The sequence below is a fragment of the Cervus canadensis genome, chromosome 26, assembly GCF_019320065.1.
Source record: "Cervus canadensis isolate Bull #8, Minnesota chromosome 26, ASM1932006v1, whole genome shotgun sequence".
NCBI lineage: Eukaryota > Metazoa > Chordata > Mammalia > Artiodactyla > Cervidae > Cervus > Cervus canadensis.
The window spans coordinates 8,025,834-8,036,704 of NC_057411.1; positions in this window are offsets into that span (position 1 = coordinate 8,025,834).

A 10,871-nucleotide genomic window follows, 5' to 3' on the forward strand; every position below is an offset into this window, starting at 1 on the left:
TAGGCATTGTGAGAGGTCTAAAATTGGTTTGAGAACAGAATATAGAGGACCAGAACTAAGTAAGCTTGGGAATATAAGCAGAACTCAGATCATGCTTGAATTCCTAGACTCTATTAAGTATTTTCACTTAAATCAACACTGGCTCTCTGCTGAAGAATATTAAACCGAGACATGGCAAGAAGAGGCTCACACTTTAAGAAGTCCACGTTGGATTGAGGTGGAGATGTGAGCAGCTACATGAAGACCAATTATAATATTACATCTATAGCCTGATCTAAAGTGTTATGGTCATAATGAAATTTCACAGAAAGTCTTTAGCTGAGAAAATTCAATTTTTGCTCATTTCAAATTGAAGCAATGTTTCTTCAAGAGCTAGTACACAGCTAAACAAATTTACTAGGTTCCTTGGCAGTTAGGTTAAGCCATATGACTGTGGGCCAGCCAAGGAAATAAATGTGGAAGTGATTGGCACCTATTCCAGCTTTGGCTCCTAAAACCATCCCACCTGTGTTCTTCTGTGTTTCTCCACAGGAGATGCAGGAAACAAACTGTTGAATATGGCAGAGCTACATCAAGCTGGATCACTGCCAGCTTTTTCACCTGCCTGGTATTATCATCTGAGCAAACATAGAACACATTTGGGGCCTAGTTATTACATCAGTTAGGTAATGCTAACTAATATACAACCTAGGATTTAATTTAAAACACAAGTTGATTTTGTATACAACTTTAAAATCAGTTAAAGACAGTTGGTCATGTGTCATCCAATCTTTTTTACTTTAAGTTAGTAACTTTCATTATTTAAGCATTATTCTTTTTTTACTCATAATAATGGCATGTCACTTCACCAATGCTATTTGCATATATTGTTCCCAATATGCCCTTACGCTATTTTCCAAAAGGAAGATTTTACTGCGGTAAAATACACTATTTTAGTTTTCTAGGATTCCTATTACAAATGACTGCAAACTGGGTGGCTTATTGAAATTTATTTTCTCATAGTTCTGGAAGCTAGAAGTTTAAAATCAAGATGCCAGCAAGATTGGTTTCTTCTTGAGGTTTTAAAATAAATAAAAATTACAATGATTCTCTTCTACCTTCTTGCAATTATCAGCTATCTTTGACACTCCTTGGTTTACAGCTATATTGCTCTAGTATCTGAGTGACATTCTCTCTGACTCTATACCTCTGCCTTCACATGGCCTTTTATAAGGATATTGGTCAGTGGATTTAGACAAGACTTTAATACTGTATCTCATTTTAACTTGATTACATCTGCAAATAAAGATCCTATCACCAAATAATGTCAAAATCACAGGTACCAGGGGCTGGGACTTCAACATCTCATTTTGGGGAATACAGACCAACTGATGACAGATACATACAACAAAATTCAGCCATCATAAAAATGTGATTTTATTTTCCTTTTACTATAGAAATCATAGTATGTAAACACCACCATACTCATAATATAGAAGCCTTTCATCACCTCAGCAGATTCCTCCTGACACTTTGCAATTAATATAATACATAAGCCAGTATCTAGCAACTACTAATCTGCTTTCTCTCACTATGATTTTGCCTGTTTTTACTATACTTAGTTTCTATCACTCAGAACAATGCCATTAAAATTCATTATACTGTTGTGTGTATCTGAAATGTGTGCTTTTTTGTTGCTGTGTAGGTTTCTGTTCCAATCCCAAAGAAAGGCAATGCCAAAGAATGTTCAGACTACCTCACAATTGCACTCATCTCACATGCTAGCAAAGCAATGCTCAAAATTCTTCAAGCCAGGCTTCAACAGTACATGAACCGAGAAATTCAAGACATTCAAGCTGGATTTAGAAAAGGCAGAGGAAACAGAGGTCAAATCGCCAATATGTGTTGTATCATAAAATAAGAAAGAGAATTCCAGAAAGAACCTCTGCTTCATTGACTAGGATAAAATCTTTGTCTGGATCACAACAAACTGGGAAATTCTTACAACAATGGCAATACCAGTCCACCTTACCTGTCTCCTGAGAAATCTGTATGCAGGTCAAAAAGAGTCAGTTAGAACCAGACATGGAGAAATGGACTGGTTCTAAATTTGGACAGGAGGTATGTCAAGGCTGTATATTGTCATCCTGCTTATTTAACTTATATGCATAGTACATCATGAGAAATGCTGGGCTGGAAGAAGCACAAGCTGGAATCAAGATTGCTGGGAGAAATATCAATAACCTCAGATATACAGATGACACCACCCTTATGGCAAGAAGCAAAGAGAAGCTAAACAGCCTCTTGGTGAAAGTAAAAGAGGAGAGTGAAAAAGTTGGCTCAAAATTCAACATTCAAAAAATGAAGATCATGGCATCCAATCCCATCACTTCATGGCAAATAGATGGGAAAAATGGAAAGAGTGACCGACTTTATTTTCTTGAGCTCCAAAATCACTGCAGATGGTGACTGCAGCGATGAAATTAAAAGACACTTGCTCCTTGAAAGAAAAGCTATGACCAAAATAGACAGCATATTAAAAAGCAGAGATATTACTTTGCCAACAGAAGTCTGTCTAGTTAAAGCTATGATTTTTTTCAGTAGTCATGTATGGATGTGAGAGTAAGACCATAAAAATGGCTGAGCACTGAAGAATTGATGCTTTTGAACTGTGATGTTGAAAAAGACTCTTGAGAGTCCCTTGGACTGCAAAGAGATCAAACCAGTCAAACCTAAAGGAAATCAATCCTAAATATTCACTGGAAGGATGGATGCTGAAGCTGAAGCTCCAATACTTTGGACATCTGATGCAAAGAGCTGTCCCACCCATTAGCAAAAACCCTGATGGTGGGAATGACTGAAGGCAGAAGGAGAAAGGAATGACAGAGGATGAGATTGTTGTATGGTATCACTGACTCAATGGACATGAGTTTGAGCAAGCTCCACTAGATGGTGAAAGACAAGGAAACCTGGTGTGCTGCAGTCCATGTTGTTGTAAAGAGTTGGACACGATTAACTGACTGAATAACAACGAGGTTTCTCTTCTTTGCTCATGCTTATTCCAATCACTATTTCAAACTTGTATGCCATTGGCTTAATTGTTAACCCCACTGTTCTTCTTATTCTATTTGTTATATAAAACTGATATAATTTACATAAAGTGTTTTAATAAATATTATTGTATAAACATGTAGTTCAAATATCCTTCTTTAAATCTGCATATCCTATCACTGAATATCCTATCACTTTCCTGAGCATTCCTCCTGTTATATGATCCAAATGATCATAACGAATGAACTATATCCACAATTTATTAAATATTCCACATAGCATATTTCTGATATTAAACATATATTCAAACACCACTTCCTTCCTTCATTTATTTAAAGACTTTTTCACTGAACTTTCTTAATTATTAAATCCTTCAACTTCCATATCAGTAATTTCTCTTCAATACGATGTTATTTTCCAACCACCTCTCATTATTGAAATAATATCAAAGGAATCATAGTAGAAGGAGTAGGAAAGTTGAAGGAGACTTTAGATATTTTGATAATAAATTGACAAACTTCTATCATTATTGAAGTAGAGATGAAATAAAGAAAAGAGAATGAAGATGACAGTAAGTTTGTTTGACATGATATAGATAATTAGATTAGAAAATAATTTGAGATTAGAAATTTGACACACAAGGAAAATCTGCTACATGAAATCCTTTTAATCATCATTTTCTTATTTACCTCTCAGAATAAAACCATATGGTAACTATCAATATCAGTCTTTCCCATCATTAGAAAACACATTTCTGAGGAGTTGAATTACTTAACACTACACATAGCGTCATTTTGAGTAGGATAAAGTTATCTGAAATAAACAGAACTAAACCAATTAGAATTTATCTTTCAGCAGTAGCTTTTATCATTTTCCATTACAAAATGTAGCAGAGAGAAAATACACAGAAAAAGTGTACAACCTAATGATCCAAAGACAAAAGAATATTGCCACCTCCCCCAAAGATATTTCACTATCACTCTCATTTTCTACATCCTCTGGCTCTCCCCCAGAGACATATATTATCTTAATATTGGGTAATAGCTTTCTTGCCCATCTCAGTACCACACTAAAAGCTATAGCTTTATTTGGTCATTATTTTGGAGCTAATGTAAATGTAATCATCCAGCATGTACCATTTTCTACCTGGGTCCTTTTGCTCATGTTTAAATTGTTCAGTTTAGTTCAGTCGCTCAGTCCTGTCCGACTCTATGTGACCCCATGAACCGCAGCATGCCAGGTCTCCCTGTCCATCGCCAACTCCCTGAGTCTACCCAAACCCATGTCCATTGACTCGGTGATGCCATCCAACCATCTCATCCTCTGTCGTCCCCTTCTCCTCCTGCACTCAATCTTTCCAAGCATCAGGGTCTTTTCAAATGAGTCAGCTCTTTGCATCAGGTGGCCAAAGTATTGGAGTTTCAGCTTCAAAATCAGTGCTTCCAATGAATATTCAGGACTGATTTCCTTTAGGAGAGACTAGTTGAATATCCTTGCAGTCCAAGGAACTCTCAAGAGTCTTCTCTAACACCACAGTACAAAGGCATCAGCTCTTCAGTGCTCAGCTTTCTTTATAGTCCAACTCTCACATCCACACATGACCACTAGAAAAACCATAGCCTTGACTACACGGACCTTTTTTGACAAAGTAATGTCTCTGCTTTTCCATATGCTGTCTAGATTGGTCATAATGTTATAATGCCTTTGTTCTCATTGCTCTATAGTATTCCATTGTATTTATTTATAGCAATCTATCTAATTTACCCTTAGTAGGTATTTTGGTTGTTTTCTGGTCTATTTTAGCATTCCCATGACAGCTCTAAGAGTCTTGATGCACATACTCATGAATATCAATTGGGTATATATGTGGAAATGGAATTGCTGTCTCATACAGTCTTTGCAGGTTCAATGTTGCTGCTGCTGCTGCCAAGTCACTTCAGTCGTGTCCGACTCTGTGCGACCCCATAGACGGCAGCCCACCAGGCTCCACCGTCCCTGAGATTCTCCAGGCAAGAACACTGGAGTGGGTTGCCATTTCCTTCTCCAGGTTCAATGTTAGCAACCTGCAAATGTTAGTCGATAATGCCAAATAATTTTCAAAAGAAATTTTAACAATTTATATTCCTTCAAATAGTATACGGGGACTCCCACTGCTCTGTATTTCCACCATCAGTTTGTCAGATTTTTACTTTTCCTTCTTTTTTCTTAATATTGGCCATTCAGCTGAGCATACATTGGCATTTCTGTAATTACATAAGAATTTAGTACCTTCATGTATTTATAAGCTAATTAGGATAATTTAATGATAAACTGATTCTTCATATCCGCTTTGCCATGTTCAGTCATGTCCAACTCTTTGTGACCCTATGGACTGTAACCCATCAGGCTCCTCTGTCCATGGGATTCTCCAGGCAAGAACACTGGAGTGGGTTGTCATTCCCTTGTCCAGGGGATCTTCCCAACCCAGGGGTTGAACCCCATCTCCTGTGTCTCATGAATTGGCAGACAGATTCCTTACCACTGAGCCACTTGGGAAGAAAAGTTTATTACTTTTTTTTTTTGCCACACCATGTGGCGTGTGAGATCTCTGGCCACAGATTGAACCTGGGTCCCCTGTAGTGGAAGTATAGAGACTTAACCACTGGACTGCCAAGGAATTCTTCCTTAGACTTCTTAAAATTAGGTTCTTAATTTTTTTTTATTGCTTTAATACTTTATATAAGTTAGATATAAGACTTTTATAGGTTATATGAGTTGAAAATGCCTTCTGCAATTGACCAAATTGGATTTCACTCTCTGAACTATGTATATAGATGACAATTCTATGAAGTGAACTTATTCCTATTTTAAATGATTAGTGATTTTCTTTACTATCTTTTTTATAAAACCCTGGATTTATACTGATAATATACTCCTTAAGATTTTTGCATCTATAGTCATGAATTATGTTGCTTTAAAATTTTATTTTCTTATAATATCCTTATCTGGTTTTTGTATCAAGGTTATGTAAGCCTCATAAAGTGAGTTATGGAATGTTCTGACTTTTTTATTCCTTAGGAGATGTTTGTAGTTTAGTAGAATTTATCAATTTCAACATTTGTTGAAGCCACATAGGTGTAAAAGTTTATTTGTGAAAAGATTTTAAAATTGCAGACTCAAATTCTAAAATTGATGCATAGCTATTCAAATATCTCTTGTATCATTTTTGTTCTGGCATTTTTCCTAAGAATGTATCCATTTTAGCAAGTATTTAAAATATATTGGCAAATAATTGTTCATAACCATCATTTTTACTTCTGTTTCTTTCATTCCATTACTCCTATAACCCTGTTCTTTAACTTCATGTAATGACTTTCCTCCATTGTTACATTGAACCATCTTTTTTCTTTTCTTTTCTTTTTTTTTTTAGATTTGACCAATTTTGCATCCCTGGATCTTATACCCTCTTTGCTACTCTCGGTAGAACGTATTCTCTCTAGTTTGGATTCCTACAGTACTGTCCTAACTTTTTTTGTATTTTTGTTACCTTCAAATGCATCCTTCATGCTGCCACTGGAATGGTAAAAGCAAAACATATATATAATCACACTTTTGAAAAAGATAAGGTTTCCCAACTTTCTACATTGTAAGTTCTAGTAAATATTTCATGGGATATTTTTTCACTGCATTTTTACCAGTTTAATTCATATTCTTGTTTTATTCCAGTACAGACACACTAACCTTAACCAAAGATAATTTGCTGAATATTATCCTACCAACCAACCAGGTTAACATAAGACTTTTTATGGCTTTGTATATTGATATGGATTTAAACTATATCATTTCATTAATTGCATCCTCTCATAAGTTTCTTGTAGGACCTGCTCCTATTTATCCACTTAATTCTTTAGATTGTTTTCATATCCTTGATTCCTAGCTCAGTAACTCATATCACTAAAACCTTCAAGAAATACTTATTAATGTGATAATTGAATAGATGAGCAAATAAAATATTTAATTTAATCAAAATCATTCTGATAATACAGTGGCTCATGGAAGGACAAGGAATTTTACTTAGCACTGGTCATACAAAAAGAATAACAGTGAAGGGATTAAAGTCAAGATGTTCCTGACTTCATTTTGATTACTTTGTAATAGTCTTTATTATCATGCAGTAGTTTAAAGCTAGTGAGCATGCCACATCTATTAAAAGTTTCTTGAGAAAAAAAAAAGGCAAATATTAAGTGATTATGAAAACTATAAGATTTCTAAAAGTTTAAAGTTAGGTTTGAGAATGTCTTATTCACCCCATTAGTCATTGAAACATATTATGTATTTGTATCTCTCTTTCAGGCAGTTAACAGAGGAGCAGACATGTATAGAACAGATTGGTAACACTTCTGGAAAGTTAGTGTCATTAGACATTTGTTGCTACAGCTATGCATTGAATAAGCTAACCAAAGACTGTACACGACATTTATATTTAATTATTCTTTGTTATTTTATTTTATAGGTAATATTTGTATGTAATATTCTTAGAAAAACTATCTTCATATAAAGCACCTGTGAATGAATTTCAAAGACTTTGGGGATTTTAATGTTTAATAGTTGGATTATTTGCAAATTCTACTTACACCTCATTTTTTACCACTGCTTCTTAAATACTACAGTCATTTTTAAGTCCAAAATAGATTTCATTTTTCTTCATGATATCCTCTACCTTGTTATCAAAGTGCATATCTCTTACTTCATTCTGTGCTTCTAAGAATTCAGTGCCTCTCCATCCGCTTCAAATTAAGATGCAAACTCCTGAGGCTAACACACAAACTCGGTTATATCTCAGCCCTTTTAAAACATGTCCAGGCTCATCACTTTCATATCCTCTGTGATTTATACCATAGACACATTGGAGGCACCATATCCCAAGGACACTCATTGTTTCTTGCCCTCATGCCCTGCACATGCTTTTCTCTCTCCCCTGAAGAGTTTCCTTTTCCATTTTCTAACTCCAAGATTTCCCTGAAAGGTTAAACTCCCAGTGGGATGAATACCTTTCCTAACCTACTGACTGGCATCAAGTGTTCTTCCCAAGGCTTCCCATGTCGATAATGGATGCTACTTAAAATATATAAATAGTATCACAATGATCAGTACTCCTTTCAAAATTTTATTCAATTCTGTACTGCTGGAACCAAGCAGAGCTCCAGGAAGTCCCAATCCTTTTCTTAAATGAATAGGTGGATACGTCAGTTTTGTGAACATGCACTTACACACGGCCCTTACTGTTCTGTAAGTGACTATTTTCCCTGCTCTTTCCCTCCTCGCTTTCCTCATTATACCACGGTTACCATCTTGTGGACACATGTTTCATTCATGTGCCCGTTGTCCTAGGAAATTCCTGCAGCTGCCAGTCAGTGTACCTTTGCATCTGTGAGCTTCCCTTCAGCTCTTAGTTTAAATAACACTCCATATGCATTCTTCAAGGTTTGTTGATTCTGCTTTCTAGAGAGTGTCCTATACTTCAAGTGAAGAATTTGAAAATATGGGGATCATTAAAACAAATTCCTGTGTTTTGGCCAAGTTCAGTCACAGTGTTGCAGTAGTTTGCGGATTTCAGCCTGGAAGCAAAGTTACATAATACAAGAAATTGAAAGCAAGCATCTAAACTACAGATTAATAAAAGAAATTTCTGGGCCTTAATTTCAATCAGTTTATCTGCCACAGGAGACTAGCATTTAAAGTCAAAGTTTAAAAACTCAAATATGTATTAATGGAATTCATTATTGCAAAAAACTGAAGTTATGAATAAAAGCTATATTGCAGGCAAAACAAATCCAAAATATGAAGAGACACTTGGAATCTCCCCAATATTGTGGTGTAATTTTATTTAGTTTTTTCATAAATGCTCATGATTTTGTAAAAGGTATCCGATAAGTTCCAAAAAGTTCACATATTATATCTCAGAAACTTAGATAATTAATAAAAATATGCCTTCAAAATTTTTATCTCTGGCTCAGAACTTTATCCTGAGGATGAAATTCATATATATATATATATATATATATATATATATATACACACACACACATATATATATATACATATAAAATTGTCCTATACATATGCAAAAAACTGAATTTGTGTCAGAACTCTCTGCATACCTTCTCCCCTTGCCACTTTAATTATCTTAATTATTGATAATTCAAAATTCAAAATAAAAAAATTCAAAATTTTTATCTCTGGCTCAGAACTTTATCCTGAGGATGAAATTCATATATATATATATATATATATATATATATGTATATATATATATATACATATACACACACACACACACACACACACACACACATATATATATATAATTGTCCTATACATATGCAAAAAACTGAATTTGTGTCAGAACTCTCTGCATACTTTCTCCCCTTGCCACTTTAATTATCTTAATTATTGGAAATTTCATCAACGGAAAACACCATGTGTAAGCCATCTCCCTCTCTGCTACACACATCACCCTTCTGTCATCAAATCTGATGAATTCTACAGCAAATCTTTAGTGTATCTCCAGCCTCACTCTTAGGGATTATTGTGCTGCTCTCATTTTTCCCTGGGTAATTAAAACATATTTCCATTTTCCTTGTTTTTCACGTTTAACTCTTAGAAATCACATTTTCCTCTCTGATTCCCTCAATCCATAACTAATCCTTCAATAACTCCTATTAGACTCTACTTCCAAATGTATTCCTGTTTCGACCACATTTATTTATTGTTGCTAAAACTAGTCCTAGTCATTCTTCTCTTTCATTAAGGCTACTTCAAAAGTTTTCAAACTGGTCATCTTATCTTTACTTGTGCCCAGTCACTTCTGTATACCACTCTAGAACATTGTTTTAAAAGACAAAAAATCAATCATAATTGCTATTTCTTGCAATGTTTAGTCTCCTGCCACACATGTTGAAACACTTGATAAAATATGTGCAAAAATTATTTTAAATATATAACAGACTTTTAAAAAGCTAGTAAATATCCTAAGGTCAAAACATAAACAGTGCCAGTACCATACTGTCTTGATGACTGTGGCTTTGTAGTAGAGTCTGAAGTCAGGCAGGTTGATTCCTCCAGTTCCATTCTTTTTTCTCAAGATTACTTTGGCTATTCGAGGTTTTTTGTATTTCCATACAAATTGTGAAATTATTTGTTCTAGTTCTGTGAAAAATACCATTGGTAGCTTGATAGGGATTGCATTGAATCTATAGATTGCTTTGGGTAGAATAGCCATTTTGACAATATTGATTCTTCCAATCCATGAACATGGTATGTTTCTCCATCTGTTTGTGTCCTCTTTGATTTCTTTCATCAGTGTTTTATAGTTTTCTATGTATAGGTCTTTTGTTTCTTTAGGTAGATATACTCCTAAGTATTTTATTCTTTTTGTTGCAATGGTGAATGGTATTGTTTCCTTAATTTCTCTTTCTGTTTTTTTCATTGTTAGTATATAGGAATGCAAGGGATTTCTGTGTGTTAATTTTATATCCTGCAACTTTACTATATTCGTTGATTAGCTCTAGTAATTTTCTGGTAGTGTCTTTAGGGTTTTCTATGTAGAGGATCATGTCATCTGCAAACAGTGAGAGTTTCACTTCTTCTTTTCCTATCTGGATTCCTTTTACTTCTTTTTCTGCTCTGATCGCTGTGGCCAAAACTTCCAACACTATGTTGAATAGTAGTGGTGAGAGTGGGCACCCTTGTCTTGTTCCTGATTTCAGGGGAAATGCTTTCAATTTTTCACCATTGAGGGTGATGCTTGCTGTGGGTTTGTCATATATAGCTTTTATTATGTTGAGGTATGTTCCTTCTAT